This window comes from Schistocerca americana, chromosome 9 (genome assembly GCF_021461395.2).
Source record: "Schistocerca americana isolate TAMUIC-IGC-003095 chromosome 9, iqSchAmer2.1, whole genome shotgun sequence".
NCBI lineage: Eukaryota > Metazoa > Arthropoda > Insecta > Orthoptera > Acrididae > Schistocerca > Schistocerca americana.
In genome coordinates, this window is record NC_060127.1 from 194,576,324 (window position 1) to 194,593,211 (window position 16,888).

General features: G+C 53.1%; 1 long non-coding RNA gene across 1 annotated transcript in view; it reads right to left on the bottom strand.

Annotated features, from left to right (window-relative positions):
• Window positions 1-16,888, bottom strand: part of LOC124551318 — a 533,056-nt gene that overhangs the window by 147,551 nt on the left and 368,617 nt on the right. The window contains exon 2 of the long non-coding RNA XR_006967813.1: window positions 9,872-9,909. This is a non-coding gene — a long non-coding RNA (uncharacterized LOC124551318). The remainder of the gene's footprint in view (window positions 1-9,871; window positions 9,910-16,888) is intronic.

Genomic DNA, 16,888 nt, shown 5'->3' on the forward strand with positions numbered 1-16,888 from the left:
TGGTAAGAGGGGTCGGTAAGAGCTGACGGTAGGCTCAGGCAAGAGGCCGCGGCCTGGTAAGAGGGGTCGGTAAGAGCTGACGGTAGGCGCAGGCAAGAGGCCGCGGCCTGGTAAGAGGGGTCGGTAAGAGCTGACGGTAGGCGCAGGCAAGAGGCCGCGACCTGGTAAGAGGGGTCGGTAAGAGCTGACGAAAGGCGCAGGCAAGAGGCCGCGGCCTGGTAAGAGGGGTCGGTAAGAGCTGATGAAAGGCGCAGGCAAGAGGCCACGGCCTGGTAAGAGGGGTCGGTAAGAGCTGACGAAAGGCACAGGCAAGAGGCCGCGGCCTGGTAAGAGGGGTCGGTAAGAGCTGACGGCAGGCGCAGGCAAGAGGCCACGGCCTGGTAAGAGGGGTCGGTAAGAGCTGACGGTAGGCGCAGGCAAGAGGCCACGGCCTGGTAAGAGGGGTCGGTAAGAGCTGACGGCAGGCGCAGGCAAGAGGCCGCAGCCTGGTAAGAGGGGTCGGTAAGAGCTGACGAAAGGCGCAGGCAAGAGGCCGCGGCCTGGTAAGAGGGGTCGGTAAGAGCTGACGGTAGGTGCAGACAAGAGGCCGCGGCCTGGTAAGAGGGATCGGTAAGAGCTGACGGTAGGCGCAGACAAGAGGCCGCGGCCTGGTAAGAGGGGTCGGTAAGAGCTGACGGTAGGCGCAGGCAAGAGGCCGCGGCCTGGTAAGAGGGGTCGGTAAGAGCTGACGGTAGGCGCAGACAAGAGGCCGCGACCTGGTAAGAGGGGTCGGTAAGAGCTGACGAAAGGCGCAGGCAAGAGGCCGCGGCTTGGTAAGAGGGGTCGGTAAGAGCTGACGGTAGGCGCAGACAAGAGGCCGCGGCCTGGTAAGAGGGGTCGGTAAGAGCTGACGGTAGGCGCAAGCAAAAGGCCGCGGCCTGGTAAGAGGGGTCGGTAAGAGCTGACGGTAGGCGCAGGCAAGATTCCGTGGCGTGGTAAGAGGGGTCGGTAAGAGCTGACGGTAGGTGCAGGCAAGAGGGTGCGGCTTGGTAAGAGGGGTCGGTAAGAGCTGACGGTAGGTGCAGGCAAGAGGGCGCGGCTTGGTAAGAGGGGTCGGTAAGAGCTGACGGTAGGCGCAGACAAGAGGCCGCGGCCTGGTAAGAGGGGTCGGTAAGAGCTGACGGTAGGCGCAGGCAAGAGGCTGCGGCCTGGTAAGAGGGGTCGGTAAGAGCTGACGGTAGGCGCAGACAAGAGGCCGCGACCTGGTAAGAGGGGTCGGTAAGAGCTGACGAAAGGCGCAGGCAAGAGGCCGCGGCTTGGTAAGAGGGGTCGGTAAGAGCTGACGGTAGGCGCAGACAAGAGGCCGCGGCCTGGTAAGAGGGGTCGGTAAGAGCTGACGGTAGGCGCAAGCAAAAGGCCGCGGCCTGGTAAGAGGGGTCGGTAAGAGCTGACGGTAGGCGCAGGCAAGATTCCGTGGCGTGGTAAGAGGGGTCGGTAAGAGCTGACGGTAGGTGCAGGCAAGAGGGTGCGGCTTGGTAAGAGGGGTCGGTAAGAGCTGACGGTAGCTGCAGGCAAGAGGGCGCGGCTTGGTAAGAGGGGTCGGTAAGAGCTGACGGTAGGCGCAGGCAAGAGGCCGCGGCCTGGTAAGAGGGGTCGGTAAGAGCTGACGGTAGGTGCAGGCAAGAGGGCGCGGCTTGGTGAGAGGGGTCGGTAAGAGCTGACGGTAGGTGCAGGCAAGAGGCCGCGGCCTGGTAAGAGGGGTCGGTAAGAGCTGACGGTAGGCGCAGGCAAGAGGCCGCGGCCTGGTAAGAGGGGTCGGTAAGAGCTGACGGTAGGCGCAGGCAAGAGGCCGCGGCCTGGTAAGAGGGGTCGGTAAGAGCTGACGGTAGGTGCAGGCAAGAGGCCGCCGCCTGGTAAGAGGGGTCGGTAAGAGCTGACACTAGGCGCAGGCAAGAGGGCGCGGCCTGGTAAGAGGGGTCGGTAAGAGCTGACGAAATGCGCAGGCAAGAGGCCGCGGCCTGGTAAGAGGGGTCGGTAAGAGCTGACGGTAGGCGCAGGCAAGAGGCCACGGCCTGGTAAGAGGGGTCGGTAAGAGCTGACGGTAGGCGCAGACAAGAGGCCGCGGCCTGGTAAGAGGGGTCGGTAAGAGCTGACGGTAGGCGCAGGCAAGAGGCCGCGGCCTGGTAAGAGGGGTCGGTAAGAGCTGACGAAATGCGCAGGCAAGAGGCCGCGGCCTGGAAAGAGGGGTCGGTAAGAGCTGACGGCAGGCACAGGCAAGAGGCCATGGCCTGGTAAGAGGGGTTGGTAAGAGCTGACGGTAGGCGCAGGCAAGAGGCCGCGGCCTGTAAGAGGGGTCGGTAAGAGCTGACGGCAGGCACAGGCAAGAGGCCATGGCCTGGTAAGAGGGGTCGGTAAGAGCTGACGGTAGGCGCAGGCAAGAGGCCGCCGCCTGGTAAGAGGGGTCGGTAAGAGCTGACGGTAGGCGCAGGCAAGAGGCCGCGGCCTGGTAAGAGGGGTCGGTAAGAGCTGACGAAATGCGCAGGCAAGAGGCCGTGGCCTGGTAAGAGGGGTCGGTAAGAGCTGACGGTAGGCGCAGGCAAGAGGCCGCGGCCTGGTAAGAGGGGTCGGTAAGAGCTGACGGTAGGCGCAGGCAAGAGGCCGCGGCCTGGTAAGAGGGGTCGGTAAGAGCTGACGGCAGGCACAGGCAAGAGGCAATGGCCTGGTAAGAGGGGTCGGTAAGAGCTGACGGTAGGCGCAGGCAAGAGGCCGCGGCCTGGTAAGAGGGGTCGGTAAGAGCTGACGGTAGGCGCAGACAAGAGGCCGCGGCCTGGTAAGAGGGGTCGGTAAGAGCTGACGGTAGGCGCAGGCAAGAGGCCGCGGCCTGGTAAGAGGGGTTGGTAAGAGCTGACGAAATGCGCAGGCAAGAGGCCGCGGCCTGGTAAGAGGGGTCGGTAAGAGCTGACGGTAGGCGCAGGCAAGAGGCCGCGGCCTGGTAAGAGGGGTCGGTAAGAGCTGACGGCAGGCGCAGACAAGAGGCTGCGGCCTGGTAAGAGGGGTCGGTAAGAGCTGACGGTAGGCGCAGGCAAGAGGCCGCGGCCTGGTAAGAGGGGTCGGTAAGAGCTGACGGTAGGCGCAGACAAGAGGCCGCGGCCTGGTAAAAGGGGTCAGTAAGAGCTGACGAAAGGCGCAGGCAAGAGGCCGCGGCCTGGAAAGAGGGGTCGGTAAGAGCTGACGGTAAGCGCAGGCAAGAGGCCGCGGCCTGGTAAGAGGGGTCGGTAAGAGCTGACGGTAGGCGCAGGCAAGAGGCCGCGGCCTGGTAAGAGGGGACGGTAACAGCTGACAGCAGGCGCAGGCAAGATTCCGTGGCCTGGTAAGAGGGGTCGGTAGGAGCTGACGGTAGGCGCAGGCAAGAGGCCGCGGCCTGGTAAGAGGGGTCGGTAAGAGCTGACGGTAGGCGCAGGCAAGAGGCCGCGGCCTGGTAAGAGGGGTCGGTAAGAGCTGACGGTAGGCGCAGACAAGAGGCCACGGCCTTGTAAGAGGGGTCGGTAAGAGCTGACGAAAGGCGCAGGCAAGAGGCCGCGGCCTGGTAAAAGGGGTCGGTAAGAACTGACGGCAGGCGCAGGCAAGAGGCCGCAGCCTGGTAAGAGGGGTCGGTAAGAGCTGACGGCAGGCGCAGGCAAGAGGCCGCGGCCTGGTAAGAGGGGTCGGTAAGAGCTGACGGTAGGCGCAGACAAGAGGCCACGGCCTGGTAAGAGGGGTCGGTAAGAGCTGACGAAATGCGCAGGCAAGAGGCCGCGGCCTGGTAAGAGGGGTCGGTAAGAGCTGACGGTAGGCGCAGGCAAGAGGCCGCGGCCTGGTAAGAGGGGTCGGTAAGAGCTGACGGTAGGCGCAGGCAAGAGGCCGCGGCCTGGTAAGAGGGGTCGGTAAGAGCTGACGGCAGGCGCAGGCAAGAGGCCGCGGCCTGGTAAGAGGGGTCGGTAAGAGCTGACGAAAGGCGCAGCAAGAGGCCGCGGCCTGGTAAGAGGGGTCGGTAAGAGCTGACGAAAGGCGCAGGCAAGAGGCCGCGGCCTGGTAAGAGGGGTCGGTAAGAGCTGACGGTAGGCGCAGGCAAGAGGCCGCGGCCTGGTAAGAGGGGTCGGTAAGAGCTGACGGTAGGCGCAGGCGAGAGGCCACGGCCTGGTAAGAGGGGTCGGTAAGAGCTGACGAAAGGCGCAGGCAAGAGGCCGCGGCCTGGTAAGAGGGGTCGGTAAGAGCTGACGGTAGGCGCAGACAAGAGGCCGTGGCCTGGTAAGAGGGGTCGGTAAGAGCTGACGAAAGGCGCAGCAAGAGGCCGCGGCCTGGTAAGAGGGGTCGGTAAGAGCTGACGAAAGGCGCAGCAAGAGGCCGCGGCCTGGTAAGAGGGGTCGGTAAGAGCTGACGGTAGGCGCAGGCAAGAGGCCGCGGCCTGGTAAGAGGGGTCGGTAAGAGCTGACGGTAGGCGCAGACAAGAGGCCGCGGCCTGGTAAGAGGGGTCGGTAAGAGCTGACGGTAGGCGCAGACAAGAGGCCGCGGCCTGGTAAGAGGGGTCGGTAAGAGCTGACAATAGGCGCAGGCAAGAGGCCGCGGCCTGGTAAGAGGGGTCGGTAAGAGCTGACGGTAGGCGCAGGCAACAGGCCGCGGCCTGGTAAGAGGGGTCGGTAAGAGCTGACGAAAGGCGCAGGCAAGAGGCCGCGGCCTGGTAAGAGGGGTCGGTAAGAGCTGACGGCAGGCGCAGGCAAGAGGCCGCGGCCTGGTAAGAGGGGTCGGTAAGAGCTGACGAAAGGCGCAGGCAAGAGGCCGCGGCCTGGTAAGAGGGGTCGGTAAGAGCTGACGAAAGGCGCAGCAAGAGGCCGCGGCCTGGTAAGAGGGGTCGGTAAGAGCTGACGGTAGGCGCAGACAAGAGGCCGCGGCCTGGTAAGAGGGGTCGGTAAGAGCTGACGGCAGGCGCAGGCAAGAGGCCGCGGCCTGGTAAGAGGGGTCGGTAAGAGCTGACGGTAGGCGCAGGCAAGAGGCCGCGGCCTGGTAAGAGGGGTCGGTAAGAGCTGACGGTAGGCGCAGGCAAGAGGCCGCGGCCTGGTAAGAGGGGTCGGTAAGAGCTGACGAAAGGCGCAGGCAAGAGGCCGCGGCCTGGTAAGAGGGGTCGGTAAGAGCTGACGGCAGGCGCAGGCAAGAGGCCGCGGCCTGGTAAGAGGGGTCGGTAAGAGCTGACGAAAGGCGCAGCAAGAGGCCGCGGCCTGGTAAGAGGGGTCGGTAAGAGCTGACGGTAGGCGCAGGCAAGAGGCCGTGGCCTGGTAAGAGGGGTCGGTAAGAGCTGACGGTAGGCGCAGACAAGAGGCCGCGGCCTGGTAAGAGGGGTCGGTAAGAGCTGACGGTAGGCGCAGACAAGAGGCCGCGGCCTGGTAAGAGGGGTCGGTAAGAGCTGACGAAAGGCGCAGCAAGAGGCCGCGGCCTGGTAAGAGGGGTCGGTAAGAGCTGACGGTAGGCGCAGACAAGAGGCCGCGGCCTGGTAAGAGGGGTCGGTAAGAGCTGACAGTAGGCGCAGGCAAGAGGCCGCGGCCTGGTAAGAGGGGTCGGTAAGAGCTGACGGTAGGCGCAGGCAAGAGGCCACGGCCTGGTAAGAGGGGTCGGTAAGAGCTGACGAAAGGCGCAGGCAAGAGGCCGCGGCCTGGTAAGAGGGGTCGGTAAGAGCTGACGAAAGGCGCAGGCAAGAGGCCGCGGCCTGGTAAGAGGGGTCGGTAAGAGCTGACGAAAGGCACAGGCAAGAGGCCGCGGCCTGGTAAGAGGGGTCGGTAAGAGCTGACGGCAGGCGCAGGCAAGAGGCCGCAGCCTGGTAAGAGGGGTCGGTAAGAGCTGACGGTAGGCGCAGGCAAGAGGCCACGGCCTGGTAAGAGGGGTCGGTAAGAGCTGACGGCAGGCGCAGGCAAGAGGCCGCGGCCTGGTAAGAGGGGTCGGTAAGAGCTGACGAAAGGCGCAGGCAAGAGGCCGCGGCCTGGTAAGAGGGGTCGGTAAGAGCTGACGGTAGGTGCAGACAAGAGGCCGCGGACTGGTAAGAGGGGTCGGTAAGAGCTGACGGTAGGCGCAGACAAGAGGCCGCGGCCTGGTAAGAGGGGTCGGTAAGAGCTGATGAAATGCGCAGGCAAGAGGCTGCGGCCTGGTAAGAGGGGTCGGTAAGAGCTGACGGTAGGCGCAGGCAAGATTCCGTGGCCTGGTAAGAGGGGTCGGTTAGAGCTGACGGTAGGTGCAGGCAGGAGGCCGCGGCCTGGTAAGAGGGGCCGGTAAGAGCTGACGGCAGGTGCAGGCAAGAGGCCGCGGCCTGGTAAGAGGGGTCGGTAAGAGCTGTCGAAAGGCGCAGGCAAGAGGCCGCGGCTGGTAAGAGGGGTCGGTAAGAGCTGACGGTAGGCGCAGACAAGAGGCCGCGGCCTGGTAAGAGGGGTCGGTAAGAGCTGACGGTAGGTGCAGGCAAGAGGCCGCGGCCTGGTAAGAGGGGTCGGTAAGAGCTGACGGCAGGCGCAGGCAAGAGGCCGCGGCCTGGTAAGAGGGGTCGGTAAGAGCTGACGGCAGGCGCAGGCAAGAGGCCGCGGCCTGGTAAGAGGGGTCGGTAAGAGCTGACGGTAGGCGCAGGCAAGAGGCCGCGGCCTGGTAAGAGGGGTCGGTAAGAGCTGACGGTAGGCGCAGGCAAGAGGCCGCGGCCTGGTAAGAGGGGTCGGTAAGAGCTGACGGGAGGCGCAGGCAAGAGGCCGCGGCCTGGTAAGAGGGGTCGGTAAGAGCTGACGGTAGGCGCAGGCAAGAGGCCGCGGCCTGGTAAGAGGGGTCGGTAAGAGCTGACGGGAGGCGCAGGCAAGAGGCCGCGGCCTGGTAAGAGGGGTCGGTAAGAGCTGACGGTAGGCGCAGGCAAGAGGCCGCGGCCTATTAAGAGGGGTCGGTAAGAGCTGACGGTAGGCGCAGGCAAGAGGCCGTGCAGCTAGCGGCGCCTCCACGACTGCGTGTCCCGTGTTTATGTGGAGTGGACTGGCTCCTGGTTGTGTTTAGCTACCTGGAGACCATTCGCGGACTTTGTATTTCCAAACGACGATGGATGACAATGCGCCGTGTCACCTTGCCACAATTTTTTGTGATCGGTTTAAAGAACATTCTGCACAATGTCAGCCAATGATTTGGCCACCCAGATCGTCCACCGTAAATCCCATCAAACAATTATGGGACATAGTCGAGAGGTCAGTCGTGCACATAGTCTTGTGCATCGGCAACACCTTCGCAATTGTGGACTGCTATATAGGGAGCGTACCTCATTACTTATGCAGAGGAATTCCAGCGACTTTTCGAATCCGTGCTACGTCGAGTTCTCGTAATACGCTGGGTAAAAGGAGGTCGAACACGATATTACGAGGAGTATCTGGGGTTTCCCAGGATGGATGAACAATATTCAGAGATAGGAACGATCACTGGAAGGGAAATAGTGTGGTAAAAATTGTCTGTAAAATGCATCTGAATGCTCTGAGACAAATCTCTTCTAATGCAAGTTCTTGTCTTCCCATATTTTCAGGGAGCGTAGTATAATTTATTTAGAAAATTAGTTACGTGAAATATAGATAATTGGAACGATCTTTTCATCGAAATAACGTGGAAAGGGTTAGCTTAAAGGATACTTATACATGTTTAATGTTAACATTTATTCACACAGTTTTTAGTGCTACTACTTATATTGGTGTAATAAAAAAACAAGGTTCTTTTTATATACAGGCTATCAGTTTTCAAATAGAAATTCGTCCATGGAATAAGAAGAGCTGTGTGGGAGAAGTGATTTTATTTTCGATTTGACACTATATTTGCTGCCTGTGACACACTTTATTATTGTTGCTGTACACTGAACTGTTTTCCGAACTACTGACAGCTTCAGTAATGGGTGCTAAAGGTCTTTTTCCCTCTCGTGTTGTGGGTGTGGACTTCGCTGTTCTTCTCAAATTGTGATGGCGTATTTACGACGAATTTCATTAGCAACTATACAATATATTGTGATCGTCTAGTTCAAATGCGTAACTCCCTGAACAGGTACCTACATGACGATCACGGATGGTCACACGTTTATGTTACTACTCGCCTTTGTGCAATCAATACTTTCTTCACATAAAACTAATCCGTACATCTTTACTGAGTCGAAATATGTAAAATATGTCAGGAGATTTATTCGTTTGTTCGTTAATTATACGAAGAGCAAAAGTAGCTCAACGTAACCGTTTGATAAACTCAGTAACAGACTTCCAGTCTTCATCAATATGGCCGGCCGCGGTGGTCTAGCGGTTCTACGCGCTCAGTCCGGAGCCGCGCGACTGCTACGGTCGCAGGTTCGAATCGTGCCTCGGGCATGGATGTGTGTGATGTCCTTAGGTTAGTTAGGTTTAAGTAGTTCTAAGTTCTAGGGGACTGATGACCATAGATGTTAAGTCCCATAGTGCTCAGAGCCATTTGAACCATTTCATCATGGACCAAAACAAGGAAAGAATGCCCAGCAGACATAGGCACAGGTCTACCATGGCACTTTGCTGCTACACAGAACAACCGCAGTGCCGTGTTCAGCCGCAGTTATGTGGAACCAACGATTTGACGAAGGCCGAACACACGTCGGTGTTGCTGACCGGGAAGTCCAGACCTTGCACCACGATGTTTTCCATCTCTTCGGGAAGCTTGCAGAACAGCTAGAGCAAACGATTTTCCAACGGTGCGTTCAGTCATTGCTTGTCGAATACAGTAGCTCCGTGGCCAAGAAGCGGACTTCTACCGTCGAGGAAGTGGACGAGTGTTGGAACGTTCGGACCGTTGTTCACAGCGTTGACTACGCTGAAAAACCAGTGTCACGTGTGTGAGACACTACGACATCCCGCGCAGCTGCGGTGTGTGTAGCGGCGGGGCGGGGAGGGGGGCGGGGCAGAGACTCGTCCTGCGGCGGCACTGCCCCACTCGCCTCACGGCCGGCAGTCCTGTGGCGTGGTTCTGCACAGGTGCGCCGCAAGCCCGTGTACGGTGCGTGGCGGAGCGTACTCTGCAGCACTACTAGTCATTTCCCCACCTGTTCCACTCGCCAACAGAGCGAGGGAAAAACTACCGTCTGCGTGCCTCCGCATCAGCCCTAATTTCTCGAACCTTATCTTCGTGGTACTTGCGCTCAATGTATGCTGGCCGCAGTAGAATCGTTCGACAGTCGTCTTCAAATGCCCGTTTTTTTTTTCTTTTTTTCTCAATAATGTTTCTAACAGCCCGCACACCGGACACGAATCCGTTAGATTTCTGTCTGTGTGGACATTTAAAGGCATTGTCGCATGTCAACCTGTGGACATTGTTGAGGCGTTACAGACGTATGCAAACGATACGCGTGTCGCATTGCGAGCCGAGCCAGATCTATTTGAAAGAGCGCGTGATTCACTGCGTCGATGGGTTAAAGGACTTGTCAGGATGCGTGGTATCCACACGCACCACCGCCTGCAGTGTCTACTTCTATATGAGCCACAGGCGGGAATGAGAGGACAGATTGACCCATACCTCAACAAGTATTCATTTCCGTACTATCGTTATAGGGACTTTTCCCCTAGTTTTAACCGGTAATTGCTCCTGTCGGATATCTTTAACTCTCTTTAGACTTGCTGTGTAATGAGAGAATAAACTGTACAATCAGTTGAATGACACCCTCTGACGACAGTATGAATCCGAACAGCGTTGTGCCAAACTACATATCGGTATTAGAACGTGCCTGAAGCAAAGAAGTATTTAGTCAACTGTACACAATAATAACAGAAAATTTCTGAAGATGCAACGAACGTGGATTCTGTCGTTAGAAATTGTGACAGCACACGGTAAACGAAAAGGAGAGCCAATTACTTACCACAACGATTGTCAAATGGCTCCATCACCCGGCACCACCTGTCAACAGATACAAGAAAATGTAGGAACAGTTTCATAACAGCAAAATAAAATGAACAACCATCATGAAAGTGAGGTAGAGGGGTGAAGGGGAGGGGACGGTTCTACTGTATCATTAAAATTCGTAACTTTGTTGCAAGCGATTTCTGCTCTTCCTAAAGACACTCAACGGCTCAACAAAACAGGTGTAAGGTAACATTTGTCAAGGTTTGGAACGATGATTCTTCAACAGCGAAATGCTGTGCGATGTGTTAAACAGAATGTCAAACAACGAAGCATAACTCTTCAGTCTTCAACAAACTGCAAATGGCAGGATAAATACTATGAACAGACAGCCATGGGGTCTCCCTTATTCCACGTCCCCCCCCCCCCCTCCCCCTCGTTAGCATATGATATGGAGGCCTTTGAAACAACGGCACTTTGTTTGGAGATTTGTGGTAAGAGCCTATGGGGGAAAACTGCTGAGGTCATCGGTCCCTAAGCTTACACACTACTTAATCTAACTTAAACTAACTTACGTTAAGCACAACACACACATTCATGCCCGAGGGGTGACTCGAACCTCCGACGGAGAGAGCCGCGCGGACCGTGGCAATTTGTTCCGATTCTTTATGCCCATGACGTTGGTTCTGATAAGTGTACGATACGGTCGCTATATGGCCTCGTGGTGAAACGGAGCTACGCAGGTTTCAAGAATAAATGAGTAAAATGCACGGGAAGATAGGGTCCACACTAGAGACAAAGAAGAAAGGAGCAATTCCATTGCTAGACGTGGAAATGTAAACGGAGGGCACTCTAGGACACAGACCATACTTGAAGCCTCGACATACGGACAGATTTTTTGCACGTCCAATCCAGCCGCCACTCAGTGCACGAGAACTCGGTTATCCATTCCTTAGCTGTCCGCACGCAGCGCCTAAGTGATTCTCACAACGTAACATATCACCTCAAAAGGCTGCGTACAACAACCGTGGCCAATGGTTGCAAACATAAATCGATTCACACAGTCATCGGAACACAAGAAATAGGCGAGTAATCAACAAACTGCAGCCAGTGACGCGCTTACCCCATAAGAAGGACGTCATTCACCGGACCAGTTAACACCTTCGGGCGGTTGCAGTCGAGCCTAACGTGTACAGTAATCGTAAGATTCAGGATCTGCTACGCTCCGTCAGGGGCAAGGTAGATGCTTTACACGATACAGCTACAAAGTGGAATGTCAGCGTGGAAAATAATGCATCAGACAGATCGGCAAGGCAAAAATAATGCGCATACGGGAACACGAGCGCTACATTCGTCTGTGGCAGGGCAGGAAATCTGCAGTGGCCGAATAGTCGCAAGACTGTGGCAACCAAACAGAATTTACCAAAACACGTGTACTTGCCGAACAGCCGGGTTTGGTAAACCACAAGGTCAGAGAAGCCATAGAAATATACTGACCACCCTAAGCACGTGACCAGAATGGAGGGATGCAGGTTTTCCCTCTGCTGGGTGCCAGCAGCCCCGTGGCGCGCAGGTAGCGCTTCAAACGGGACGACTGCCGGAACCCGCGCGTCATTCGCCGACGACCACCGACCACGGCTCACGGTGCAAGAAGGAATAGACAGCGGCACCCCCCTGCAGTAGTAAGTAACTACAACAAGACGCAATGTCATGCTAGGTGACCACTAAGTGACAGGATGTAAGTGCAGGGACCGATTTATGACCATTTGTGGATGGGGGCTGTTGCGTGGACGGGAAAGAAGACCCAGCGGTCCTACCTTTGAAGTTAAGGAAAATAACTTTCCAGATCTAATATTTTAAGTTGTTTTGATACTTACAGATATCAAACAATTGCAAAAATGTGTTTTATTTTAGCACATAAGTAGTAGGACGTGGGGGTGCGGCCCCACATTTCATTGTTGCCAGATGTATCCAAGATGGTGGCAACGACGTCATCCAAGATGGCGGATTTTTAGCGGGAAGTTTGAATTTTGGCGGGAAGAGAGGTCAATTGGGCCACCTCCGCTAACCTAACCCCCCCAGAAGAAAATTGGCAGTAAAATCAAATTCCAGCAGGATGATGCATCACACCACGAAAATGGCGGGAAATTAGCCCAGTTGGGCTATGTCCACTAACCTAACCACCCACCCCCTAGAAAATGGCGGGAAGTTCAAACTCCAACAGGACAATGTCTCGAAAACTGTACTTCCCTTTATTATTATCATTTATTATCATTTACTATCATTTATTATTATTATTTATACCATGCACATGTGTTCGCTACGAGAACTGGAGTCCAACTGTGTCAGTTCATACCCTGCCACCAGAGAGCACCTCCACGACATTATTCAAGATGGCGAATTTTGGCGGGAAAAATAGGCCAATTGGGCTACCTCCACCAACCTAACCCCCCCTCCCCCCGAAAATTGGCGCGAAATTTGAATTTTGGCGGGGAAAAAGGTCAGTTGTGCTATGTCCACTATCCTAATCCTCCTGAAACAATTGGCGCCAAATTCAAATTCCAACACAATAATGGCTGAAAAACCGTACTTGACTATTGTCATTATTATTCATTATCATTCATTATCATTTATTATCATTGTTATTTATTATTATTGGCCTACCTCTATCAGAAAATTGCGCCAAATTCAAATTCCAACACGATAATCTCTCGAAAACTGTCCTATTTATTATTACCATTTATTATTTATTCAAGATGTCCGATTTCGGCGGGAAGAAAGCCGTTTGCGTTACATCCATAACAAAAAAACTGTTACGAGCTCAAATTCCAACACCATAATCGATCACACATACGAAATAGTCCACATCCTACGAACATTGACTGTCACTTATGTTTTTTAATTGATAACCTATCAAACCCCCCCCCCCCCCCCCCAATGAACCATGGACCTTGCCGCTGGTGGGGAGGCTTGCGTGCCTCAGCGATACAGGTGGCCGTACCGTCGGTGCAACCACAACGGAGGGGTATCTGTTGAAAGGCCAGACAAACGTGTGGTTCCTGAAGAGGGGCAGCAGCCTTTTCAGTAGTTGCAGGGGCAACAGTCTGGATGATTGACTGATCTGGCCTTGTAACACTAACCAAAACGGCCTTGCTGTTGTTGTACTGCGGACGGCTGAAAGCAAGGGGAAACCACAGCCGTAATTTTTCCCGAGGGCATGCAGCTTTACTGTATGGTTAAATGATGATGGCGTCCTCTTGCGTAAAATATTCCGGAGGTAAAATAGTCCCCCATTCGGATCTCCGGGTGGGGACTACTCAGGAGGACGTCGTTATCAGGAGAAAGAAAACTGGCGTTCTACGGATCGGAGCGTGGAATGTCAGCAGATCCCTTAATCGAGCAGGTAGGTTAGAAAACTTAAAAAGGAAGATTAAAGTTAGATATAGTGGGAATTAGTGAAGTTCGGAGGCAGGAGGAACAAGACTTTTGGTCAGGTGAATACAGGGATATAAATACAAAATCAAATAGGGGTAATGCAGGAGTAGGTTTAATAATGAATAAAAAAATAGGAGTGCGGGTAAGCTACTGCAAACAGCATAGTGAACGCATTATTGTGGCCAAGATAGACACGAAGCCCACGCCTACTACAGGAGTACAAGTTTAACTAGCTCTGCAGATGATGAAGAAATTGATGAAATGTAAGATGAGATAAAAGAAATTATTCAGATAGTGAAGGGAGACGAAAATTTAATAGTCATGGGTGACTGGAATTCGAGAGTAGGGAAAAGGAGAGAAGGAAACATAGTAGGTGAATATGGATTGGGGCTAATAAATGAAAGAGGAAGCCGTCTGTTAGAATTTTGCACAGGGCATAACTTAATCATAGCTAACACTTGGTTCAAGAATCATAAAAGAAGGTTGTATACATGGAAGAATCCCGGAGATTATAAAAGGTATCAGATAGATTATACAATGGTAAGACAGAGATTTAGGAACCAGGTTTTAAATTGTAAGACATTTCCAGGGGCAGACGTGGGCTCTGACCACAATCTATTGGTTATGAACTGCGGATTAAAATTGAAGAAACTGCAAAAAGGTGGGAATTTAAGGAGATGGGACCTGGATAAACTGACTAAACCAGAGGTTGTACAGAGTTTCAAGGAGAGCATAAGGGAACAATTGATAGCAGTGGAGGAAAGAAGTACAGTAGAAGAAGAATGGGTAGCTCTGAGGGATGAAGTAGTGAAGGCAGCAGAGGATCAAGTGGGTAAAAACATGAGGGCTAGTAGAAATCTTTGGATAACAGAAGAAATATTGAATTTAATTGATGAAAGGAGGAAACATAAAAACGCAGTAATTGAAGCAGGCAAAAAGAAATACAAAAATGAGATCGACAGGAAGTGCAAAATGGCTAAGCAGGTATGGCTAGAGGACAAATGTAAGGATGTAGAGGCTTATCGCACTAGGGGTAAGATAGATACTGCCTGCAGGAAAATTAAAGAGACCTTTGGAGAAAAGAGAGTCACCTGTATGAAAATCAAGAGCTCAGATGGAAACCCAGTCCTAACCAAAGAAGGGAAAGCAGAAAGGTGGAAGGAGTATATAGAGGGTGTATACAAGGGCGATGTACTTGAGGACAATATTATAGAATGGGAAGATAAGTAGATGAAGATGAAGTGGGAGATACGATACTGCATGAAGAGTTTGACAGAGCACTGAAAGACCTGAGTCGAAACAAGGCCCCAGGAGTACGCTACATTCCATTGGAACTACTGACGGCCTTGGGAGAGCCAGTCCTGACGAAGCTCTACCATCTGGTGAGCAAGATGTATGAGACAGGCGAAATACCCTCAGACTTCAAGAAGAATATGATAATTCCAATCCCAAAGAAAGCAGGTGTTGACAGATGTGAAAATTACCGAAATATCAGTTTAATAAGTCACAGCTGCAAAATACTAACGCGAATATTTTACAGGCGAATGGAAAAGCTGGTAGAAGCCGACCTCGGGGAAGATCAGTTTGGATTCCGTAGAAATATTGGAACACGTGAGGCAACACTGACCTTACGACTTATCTTAGAAGAAAGATTAAGGAAAGGCAAATCTATGTTTCTAGCATTTGTAGACTTAGAGAAAGCTTTTGACAATGATGACTGGAATACTCTCTTTCGAATTCTAAAGGTGGCAGGGGTAAAATACAGGGAGTGAAAGGCTATTTACAATTTGTGCAGAAACCAGATGGCAGTTATAAGAGTCGAGGGTCATGAAAGGGAAGCAGTGGTTGGGAAGGGAGTGAGACACGGTTGTAGCCTTTCCCCGATGTTATTCAATCTGTATATTGAGCAAGCAGTAAAGGAAAAAAAAAATTTGGAGTAGGTATTAAAATCCATGGAGAAGAAATAACTGATGATGGTCGAAGTAGAGAGGATATAAAATGTAGACTGGCAATGGCAAGGAAAGCGTTTCTGAAGAAGAGAAATTTGTTAACATCGAGTATTGATTTAAGTGTCAGGAAGTCGTTTCTGAAAGTATTTGTATGGAGTGTAGCCATGTATGGAGGTGAAACATGGACGATAAATAGTTTGGACAGGAAGAGAATAGAAGCTTTTGAAATCTGGTGCTACAGAAGAATGCTGAAGATTAGATGGGTACATCACATAACTAATGAGGAGGTATTGAATAGAATTGGGGAGAAGAGAAGTTTGTGGCACAACTTGACGAGAAGAAGGGACCGGTTGGTAGGACATGTTCTGAGGCATCAAGGGGTCACAAATTTAGCATTGGAGGGCAGCGTAAAGGCTAAAAATCGTAGAGGGAGACCAAGAGATGAATACACTAAGCAGATTCAGAAGGATGTAGGTTGCAGTAGGTACCGGGAGATGAAGAAACTTGCACAGGGTAGGGTAGCATGGAGAGCTGCATCAAACCAGTCTCAGGACTGAAGACCACAACAACAACAACAACTATCAAAATCGCGTCAAATAATAAACTGCACTTGTACTAATGTAATTCACATCCTCTAATTTTGCAGGGAAAAAGTAGTGAAGTCTTTATTTTAAGCAGTACCTTCATCACTTGTTCTCAAACAGACTTAGTACACATCTTCGAGATGGCCACACCCAGTGCGCTCGCCATTAGGTCCAGACTGCAACTAAGTCCAAATCATCGCCAGCAGAGGCTACCCCTGGCGTCATCGGTCAGCGGTAGTCCGTGCGCACGCCACTGGTCCAGTGGCATAAACATGTTTTGCTCGTTCGAACCTGCCGATTCTGACGTCACAACGGTAGGTTGTCCGTTCACCACGTGTTTTCGTCCCTCCCACCCGTTTCGCGCCAAAATTGTTCATCCGAGAGTGGAGTCTTCCCAAACGTCACACAACCGCCAGTCCACCACGTGACTCGCTCGACAAAGAACGCTCTCGGTAAGTTAACTGACACAAGATCATCTGCTCTCTATCACGCGCGCTCCCACGTTATAACCGGACACGCGCCGCGCCGCCGCCCCGCGGGCGTCCGACTGTTGCATCACACACCCTCAGCCCCCACCTCCATACCAGCGCCGGACATAGTCTTCTGAATAACAATGATTAATAACAAAGACAAGTACGGCTATCGTGTTGGAATTTGAATTTGGCGCTAATTTTTTCTGGAGGGTTAGGACAGTGGACATAGCACAACAGACCTTTTTCCCCGCCAAAATTCAAATATTGCACCAATTTTCTGGTGGTTAGGTTAGTGGAGGTAGCCCAATTGGCCTATTATTCCCGTCAAAATCCGCCATCTTGAATAACGTCACGGTGGCGCTCTTTGGTGGCAGGGTATGAACTAACACAGCTGGACTCCGAACCGCGTAGCGAACATATGTGCATGGTATAAATAATAATAGTAAATGACGATATATGATAGTAAATGATAATAAATGATAATAATAAAGGCAAGTACAGTTTTCGAGACATTATCCTGTTGGAGTTTGAACTTCCTGCCATTTTCTAGGGGGTGGGTGGTTAGGTTAGTAGACGTAGTCCAATTGCTCTAATT